Below are 9488 nucleotides of genomic sequence, written 5' to 3'. Positions count from 1 at the left end.
ATAGCACATTTTGCTTATCCACTCATTCGCTGATTGGTTTCCTTTCAAATTTTAGCTATTGTGAATAATACTCCTATGAACATGGGTATATAAATATCTCCTCAAGACCCTGCTTTCAATTTTTTGGGGTGTATATCCAGAAGTAGAATTCTTCAATCATAAAAGTTTCATTTTTAATTTTTTAAAGATTCAGTATACTGTTCTGTAGAGGCAGTACCACTTTACATTCCACCAACAGTGCACAAGTATTTCAGTTCTCCACTTCCTTGCCAATAATACTTATTTTCCGTTTTTGTTTTTGTTTGTTTGTTTGTTTTTTGTTTTTGGTAGTAGCATCCTAATGGGCATGAGGTGTTATCTTCTGGTTTTGATTTGCATTTTCCTAATGATTAGTAACATTGAACATCTTTTTATGTGCTTGCTGGCATTTGTATATCTTCTCTGGAGAAATGTTTATTCAAGTTCTCTGCCCATTTTTGAATCAAGTTCTTTGTTTTTCTGTTGCTGAATTTTAGGAGTTCTTAACATACTCTGGATATTAGTCACTTATCAAATATTAAGAAAATATACAAATGCCAGTAAGCACATACAAAGATCTTCAGTGTTACCAATCATTAGGGAAATGCAAATTAAAACCACGAGATACCACCTGCATATGAATTTTAAATGGATTTTTCTATTTCTGACAAAAAAAGTCATTGGGATTTTGATAGGGAGTACATTGAATCTGTAGATGGCTTTGGGTCATGTTGATATCTTCAAGATATTAAGTCTACAATTCATGAATAGAAGGCAGCAGGAAAAGAAGTAGAAAGTAGAAAGAATATGAGAAGTAGAAAGAATATGAGATGGATTCATTTCATAAAAGAAGCCATAGGCCTGAGTCTACAGGAGCTGAATAGGGTTGTTGAGGGCAGAACATTGTAGACATTCATTCATAGCCAGGAGTCAGAGCTGACTCAACAGCACATGGTACACACAGTCCACAAATATGGGATGTGTTTCCATTTATATTTGTCTTTAATTTCTTGCAGCAGTGTTTGTTTTATAGTTTCCATTATACACATCTTTTACCTCTTTGGTTAATTCCTATATATTGTATTCTTTTTGTTGCAATTGTCAATTGGATAGGTTTCTTATTCATTGTTAGTATATAGCAACTGATTTTTGTAGGTTGACTTTGTACCCTCTACTTTACTGAATTCATTTATTAGCACTGACGGGTTTTGTTGTTGTTGTTGTTGTTGTTGAATCTTTAGGGTTTTCTAAATCATATCATCTGTGAACAGACAATTTTATGTCTTTCTTTTCCATTTGGATACCTTTTATTACTTTTCCTTGCCTAATTGTTCCAGCTAGAACTTCTAGTACTATGTTAAATAGAAATGGTGACGGTAAGCATTCTTGTCTTGTTCCTGATCTTAGATGAAAAGCTTTCAGTCTTTCACCATTGAGTGTGAAGTTTGCTGTGGATTGTTCATAGATGGCTTTTACTATTTTGAGACAGTTTCCTTCTATTCTTAGTTTGTTAGTTTTTTTCATGAAGGAGTTTTGAATTTTGTTAAATGCTTTTCCTGCATCAATTGAAATAATCATGTGGTTTTATTCCCTTCATTCTGTTAATGTGGTGTATCACATTGACTGACTTTTGTATCATCCTTCCTTTGTGGGAATAAATCTCACATGGTCATGGTGTATAATCCTTTTAATGTGCTGCTGAATTTGGTTTGCTAGTATTTTGTTGAGGATTTTTGCATCAATGTTCATTGGCCTGAAGCTTAGTTTTCTTGTGGTGTCTTTTGTCTGGCTTTGGTATCAGGGTAATGCTGGCCCATAGAATGAATTAGGAGGCATTCCTTCCTCTTAGGTTTTGGAAAAAATTTGAGAAGGATTGGCATTCTTTAAATATTTGGTAGAATTCACCAGGGATTTTCTTTGTTGATGATTACTGATTCAATTTCTTTACTTATTATAGGTCTATTTCGATTTTCTCTTTCTTCATAAAAAAATTTCTGAGGGGACTTTTAGACATAAAAGAAATATTTAAGAGTTACTATGTTTTAATTACTATTTGGTTGATTAAAGCAGCAAGTTTCAATATTCCATGTTTCTTAAGCCTAAAAACCTCAATTTAAAAATATTATAAATCTAGTAATTTTTGTATAAAAATAATTTTTTTTTACCTGTTCTTTTAACAACTTTCAATTAACCATGAGCTTTACAGATTGAATCTTCTTTAATCATATCACACTACTTCTGTACTTAATGGATCAAATTCCCTTAGACATTTCAAACTGTACTTTCAAATTTAATTTACCTGATTCTCTTACATACCGCGCCCCAAATGAATCTTTCAACAATAAGCAAAATATTCCTAAACCTTTAAGCAACTCTCGTAAATCTGATAAAATAGAGAGAAATGTAATAGATTCTCTAACCTGTTTCAAACATCTCAAATCAAAATATACATGAAGCAATTAAATGAAACTCGTTATTACAGACAACCTAACTAGCACCAACGTATCAATTCAGGTAGGTTCACTTATCCATCCTGACATTACAAATGTACTCTCCAAATCCAGGGGCCCAGAACTGTCAGCTCAGCTACTTTACACTGAGGCGCTGTGGGTGGACGGACCTCTTGGGGGTGTTCTTGCCCAAGGACAGATGGTCCAGAAAGATCTCCAGGGTAATTCATCATAAGTTGGTGTTCATTAAGCTGAGTCGCTGTGGAGGTAATTGGACTTTCTAAGCCTGTGTCCTTTTTTTTTTAAGAGTAAAATCTGTAATTTTTTGTGGTCTGAGTTGAGCTGATGAGATTTTGCATCTCCTACCAGGATTGCACTTAATTTTTTAGCTGTTAAATTTGCAATGATGAAATTCTCATGTTGACCAAAATTTGAGTACAGTATACACATTAATTTGGCTTCATCAACGTTCCATAAACATCATTAAAAAATTGTGCATGTCTTTTTTTTTTTTTTTTTTTGTAGCATGTCTCATATAGCTCTGCAGAGAACTGTTGCTTTCTTTTTAATGCCAAAATTGTCACAACTTGCTCAGCGGGAGCCCTACTCAGCTGGCTCCTTTATCCTTTAAAATTGCCCTGGATCATTTTGGAAATGTACTTTCTTTCTGGCAGAAAACAAAAACAAAAACAAAAACTGATACTCCAGGCCCATCTCAATCATCCTTGCTCCAAAATATAGAATCAGATACTTTCCATAGCTTCCTGATTCCTTTTGCTGAGGAGAATTGCATTTGAGATCAAAATTTATGTACGTAGATAAGCTCTGCTTGGTACTGGGGGTAACAGCACAGCAGACCACTTTAGAGGCAGACCCAGAAAACGTATATTTTTAAAATGTCATGGAATCATACAATTATTTTCAATTTAACTCCAACTTAACTGAATAATTAAACAAATCTCGTTCTAATGTAAAATAATTTTTTCTTGTCTTTTCTCAGATACCAGCTTCCCTTATTACCACAATATACAACATTCTCTCACTAACTTTAACATGCCATGCTGTGTGGTGTTTTACTGACCCATGGAGATCAAATTGGATCCTGGAGCCCTTGCCTAGGCTGTGCGTTACACCCCCTTTTCACTTTTGTTATCCCATTTTCCTACCAACTATCATTGCTTAGTGTCTTTTTGCCATCAGAAGCTGGGACTGCTGGTGATGACTATAGTGTGAATAGTTTAAGTAATGTCAGCTTATTAGATATAAACGAAATGACTTTATTTTTCCAATAATTGCTACTTAGTGTATTCTTCGAACCATGTGATTTCCTGCTTACTGATAGGCTCCCTAATGATGTACTGTTCAAGGCAACAATTCATCAGTCACTATCAGTGGCTAAGACAGATTCATTTTGGTTAAGACTCAGTCTCATTGTTTTAAAGATTTGGTCCTGTGTTTCACATGAAGTGGCCCCTAGCACATCAGCGCCCCACCCCACTGCAGACTGGGTTCGAGGCTCCAATGCCTTGGAGTCCAGGGTGTGGTCTGCTCTCTCTTTCAAAGCTCTTTTTCTTTCACGATTGCCCACTGGTAGTCCTCCTACTTGTGGGTCATACTGTGAATAGCTGATGTCAGTGGGAACCAAGTTTCTGTCTCCCATTAGCCTTTCTGTTCATCTAGCTTGATTTCTGGTGGTGGCAGAAGTAAATGGCACACAGAGGCAAGGTGTGATTAGTTTTGGTAAATACTCTGGACTTAGAATTTAGGGAAAGGTGGTTAAACAGTTTAGTTATAGGTCCACAGTAATTAGCTAGAAGTTATAGGATAGGCTTTGGGCATCTGGTCAGGCTTATAAATTGGAGGTGAATGTATCAGCCGGAAGCAGAGGTGAGAGCTTCTGGAAGGCCAGGGTGGGAGGGGGAGCAGCAGAACTATTGGTGTCCTAAGGGTGGCCAGCTTGGTGCTCCAGGCAATCAAGACCTTGAGAGTAGTCTGTCCCTAGGTTCAGCCTCAATTCAAGTCGGCTTCCGCCATCAGGGAGATTAGGCACATCAAGAAAGGCCCCACCTTGTGTGAGCCACAAGCTGTTGACTGCTGGACCTGGGGCAGGATGTGTGTGTGTGTGTGTCTGTGTGTGTGTGTAAGGGCTTGAGCTGTTGGTTACTAGGGGAGTAAACATCATCTGACAACCTTCTATATATATCTCAAGGTCTTTCTTTTGCATTGTTTCTGCTAAAGTCTTTTCTCAATGGCTTTAACAAACTTCTTGGAATATCTGAAATGAAACATTTTTTTGAAGACACCTCTGTGGGAGAGTGTGTCACCAGACCCCTGTGTCCATGCCTTTGCTAAGTTCTGAGATCTGATTAGGTTCTTGGGTAGTAACAAACAGACTTCCTTAAGCTTCTTCAAGAAAAAGAGGGTTCATGATAAAGTGGGCAATGGGGCAGCTCAGGGATGTGCATGCTCGGGTTCCATTTTGACCTGCCTTTTGTTGTCTCTTGGTACATCTTTATTTTTTGTGTTTTCCAAAGGTCATAACCTCACTCCCTCACTGCCTCCTAACTTCATTTGCTCAGGGCCCATTCCAGCTGCCCTACCCAACTTCTCTACTTCATAGCTGTCCAGGTTCTGTTCCTGTTGCTAACTTGCTCAGTCTCTTTTCATTCTCTGGCTCAGATTCCTGAGAAAAGGGATCAGCCTACCTTTTGATGCCAGGTCTGCTGCGGTCCCTGGTCTGCTTGTTGGTCAATAAGCTTTTGAGTACAGTGCTTGCTTGCTCTGATTGGATTCACCGTGAGGAGGAAGGGGAGGGGTGCCGTGGGCTCTCCACGTCACAGGTAAGTGGCTGCCCCTTTCCTTGGTGCTCCTGGAAAAAGGGGCCTTCTGTGAGATGTCCTAGGAGAGGTAGGACTCTTGCCTTTATAAACGAAACTGTTCTCTGTGACACCATCTAGTGAGAGAAGGGCAAATGGCATGTGGTCTGACAGAGGAGAGGAAGGCTGCAAGGTCTAAACAGAGAACTGAAACTGACTCCTCTGTTATCTTTGGACGGGCATGAGAGACCAATGAGCCAACCAGTTCCTTCCCCTGCCTTCAGAAAGCCCACACCCCAACATTCCCCATACTTTAGCATTTACCCAAACCTATCCTCCAAAACCCTGCTGAAAGAGAGAGGCTTAGTATTCTTTAGTGCAATGTTTCATGCCCCTCACCATCTGGAAAGTTCTCTTTTGTGCGCAGATCTCAACTTAGCTGTTGGAGAATGGGAAATGGATGGTGGAGGGTGGGAAGGGGAATTGAGGAAGATGGGTGGTGGGTAAGAATTCAGCTTCACTCCTTTAACAAGTAAATACTGAGATCCTAATAATAGCTAATGTTTATTGTGCACTGTGCTGCCAGTAACATCTCATTTAACCCCACAACAATCCCATGAAGTCAATACTGTTATTTCCCCTACATAATAAAAGTCAAGCAAACTGCATGAAATTACCAAATTTGCAGAGACTACACACGTATTTACCAGGATGGGGCTAGATATAGTTCCCTGTGCTTCCAAATCTCTGATGTTTTACAGTCTAAATTCAGTGCCTATACTCTGTAAACATATGTCCATGGAAAGATAAATGGACATTAGACACATAGTTTTCATATTTCTTTTGTAGTCTTCTATTCAACAAACATTTATTGAGAGCCTACATTGCACCGAACATCTTGCTGGGAGTACAGAAATGAGTAAGATGTGGCTACTGCCCTTTGCGGGAAACTTACCAAACTGATTGCTTTGGGAGCTAGGACATTTACTAATTTGTATTTTTCCACATTACTTATTTTAAAGAACAAATAATTAAGTAAAATTTAAATATCATTATGTAATATCTTTATGCTTAGTGGCTCCCTGATTTATTTATTTTTTATTAAAATGATTAGGATGACATTGATTAATAGAGACCCCAAGTTTGAAAGTTTGAATAACAAGTAAAGAAATGAAAACCTGTACTATTTACATTGATTTTCATGTGGTAGAGAAAAGAGTGGATTGGGAATCAGAAAACCTGGGTTCTGCCCAAACCTGGCTCTTCTGTTGGTTTGGCAAGAACCTCTCTGGGCCTCAGTTTGCCCCACATTTAAACCATGATAGTAACAGCTACTGATAATGACGGAACTTTGCGAGGATCGTTAAGAAAATACTTCACAAACTAATAGTACTAAATAAGGAAGCAATTATAATTACTCATAAAATGAAGCAACTGCAGTGAATTGTCCTGAGATCCTTTGGTTCAATATTTTTTGGCTTTATAGAGAGAATGATAGGATAATCTGAGTAAGTACAAGAGGGAGGGAGCTGGCAGGTCTTCAGAAACAGTTGTCTAACCCTTAGCTCCTCATCCACTCAGCCAACCCTTGATTAAATCCACAATCCCTGTGGAACCTGGCTAATTGAGCCCACAGGGAGGGAACCCCCAAACTTCACTTGGTCAGTGACTTCACTGAAGGAACTTTTTCTATGGGATTGATCACGGAAAACAATACATACACAATCTCCTTGCCTTTTTCTACCTCAAGGTGGTCTGAAAAAGAGGAGGAAAAGCATACATGATCATCCGTATTTGGAAAGTTGCTTCGCTTCATGGTGGGAATCACAGGCTACAACTTCAGAGGCAGAAGAGGCCTTTCTTGTGGCATCCACCAGGTGGCACCAGATCCCAAACACAACCATTCCAAGAGTCCACAACCTGAAGATGGCCCTTAGAAGGCAGGGAGAGAGATAAAAGAAATTGGCTCTGATTTATAGGTGCAGAAACTGAGATGGATACAGATACATGTACCAACGTGTGAGAATAGGATCAAAGGCAATGTAACAATCCCTAAGCAAGAAAATTTACACAAATAATGTAATGCTGGGTGCCCAGGAAGAAAGCGGGGTGAGGCTAGGTGGAGTTAGTCAGTGGTTCAGAAACTGCTAGCTGGATGTGCTGAATAAAGCAAAGTAGACAAAATGGTGTTGAAGCTGGATGTTGAGGGAAGCAGGTCCCTGAACAAGCTTTGACTGGGTCCCTCCCTCCTTAGTAGTGGCAGGGACCAGATACCTGGAGATGAAAGACTTAGTCCCTAACTCAGAAGTTGTGCAGGGCCCGAGGGCCAGAGGCTGGGGGAAGCCTGAGTTGAGAGGGGCGTGAAGGCCAGAGGTGATGGAGTCTTAGGAACAGTGTGCAGGGTGTGAGGAAACTGCTGAGACCAGTGAAGGCTGAGGAGGAATGCGGAGGGGAGAGTGGTTTCTCAGCTCTTAGGAGCTTAAAAAAAATTACCAATGAGAAGGATAAACCAGAAACTAAAGAGATTGGTTCCCTACAGGGGGTGGGTCTGACCAGGGTAATAAAATGAGACACTGAGAACAGGAAGTAGAAATGAGGAGGGAGCGACACTCCCCTGAGTCTTTTCGTTAGCTCTTTTTGTTAGCTCTGGCTCTTAGAACAATAGATGTGCTCCACATACCCTTCATGTGCTCAAATAAAAACAGATAATTAAAACCAGTGAGGGACATGGTTCCATAGTGTAGTGGTTAGCACACCTACTTTACACGCAGAAGGTCCTGGTTTCATGCCCCAGTGGAGCTAGGGTCCATAGTCTTTGGCCATGCCACCCTGAACAAGCCTGACGTCTGATCTTGGAAGCTAAGCAGGGTAGGGCCTGGTTAGTACTTGGATGGGAGACCACCTAGGAAGTCCAGGTACTGTAGGCATAAGTAATAATTTAAAAAATAATAATAAAAAACAAAACCAATGAGGTTGTGGGGGGATCCAAGATGAAATATAAACAATCAATGAAACTAACTGCATCCCAAATGAATAATATAACCATACTGATAGGAGTATAGATAAAAAGAAAAGAACTAACCTACGTAATCTTAACTAGATTACAGTATTTGTGTTCTTTTTTTCTTTGGCATTATAGGATCCAGTTAATGCCAAAGACAAAAAGAACACAAATACTACAATCTAGTTAAGTGCATGTGTTTCCCACAGAGATACAGGTTAGGAATTCTGATATTACTTTATAGATATACTAGGATTGAACAAAGAAGTAAATATATTGTGGACAATGAGAGCAGGGTTAATCACTGTAGGAGAAAGAACTTACAAACAAGGGGGAAAGCTAAAATGAACCTCTTGGTGCTGGATTGTAATTAGAGGTAACAGTATCAATTCATATTTTTCATTAGCTAGCTAGCTAGGTGGTAGATGATAGGTAGATAGATAGATAGATAGATAGATAGATAGATAGATAGATAGATTAGATAGATAGATAGATAGATAGATAGATAGATAGATAGATAGATAGATATAGATATGTGGTTATATGTAGGAGTTGGTATAAATAGATATATTTTTTAGCTCTGTCCACTGAGAGAGACTTAGGAGCAGTGAGACATCAATAGCACCTAGGTCTTGGTTTCTGAGTGAGGGGGACCAAAGTTTTGCCACCCTAAAACTGCCTTTTGGGATATTGATCTTAAGCTGGTTATTAAGACAAAAAAAGACTCAGAAAGAACCTTTGACCCTCCCTCTTTTCTGCCTAAGAGATTCAAATGGAAAGCTTGCTCTAGGAAGGAAATTTTAGGATATTCATCTCAGCCTAATTTGAAATAAGTATGACGGATGGGAGGGCTCTAGGCAGGGGCTTGGTAGCTGGATCACCCGTTCCATTGTTTCTGGGTTGCCTAGCAAAAATTGACCTGTCATGTATGTTCTGCTCTTCCTCAACTACTGTAAATTGCCAATTTCCTTTAAAATCTCAGGCCCCGGACCCCCTTTCTTCTGTGTCTAAAATGTCATGTGTACCCCATTTTATCTCACAGTCTTGGGGAATTTTCTTGCTTGTGTGAATTCCCTGTTAGCACATATTAAAAATATGATTTTCTCTTGTTAATCTGTTTCTGTTAATTTGATTATTAGCCCAGCTAGAAACTGAGAAGGAGGGAGGAAAAGTTTCATATATATTTTTTTAGCCCCCACATAA

General features: G+C 39.2%; 1 protein-coding gene and 1 pseudogene across 2 annotated transcripts in view; one reads left to right on the top strand and one right to left on the bottom strand.

The window, feature by feature from the left end:
• CFAP221 (cilia and flagella associated protein 221) overlaps nucleotides 1–9488 on the bottom strand; it is a 96357-nt gene that overhangs the window by 2945 nt on the left and 83924 nt on the right. The window lies entirely within an intron of this gene.
• Nucleotides 8096–8211, top strand: LOC111743746 (annotated as a pseudogene).

This window comes from Pteropus vampyrus, unplaced genomic scaffold (genome assembly GCF_000151845.1).
Source record: "Pteropus vampyrus isolate Shadow unplaced genomic scaffold, Pvam_2.0 Scaffold120, whole genome shotgun sequence".
NCBI lineage: Eukaryota > Metazoa > Chordata > Mammalia > Chiroptera > Pteropodidae > Pteropus > Pteropus vampyrus.
The sequence above is the reverse complement of the archived record's forward strand: the minus strand, read 5'-3'. Positions and strand labels throughout refer to the sequence as shown.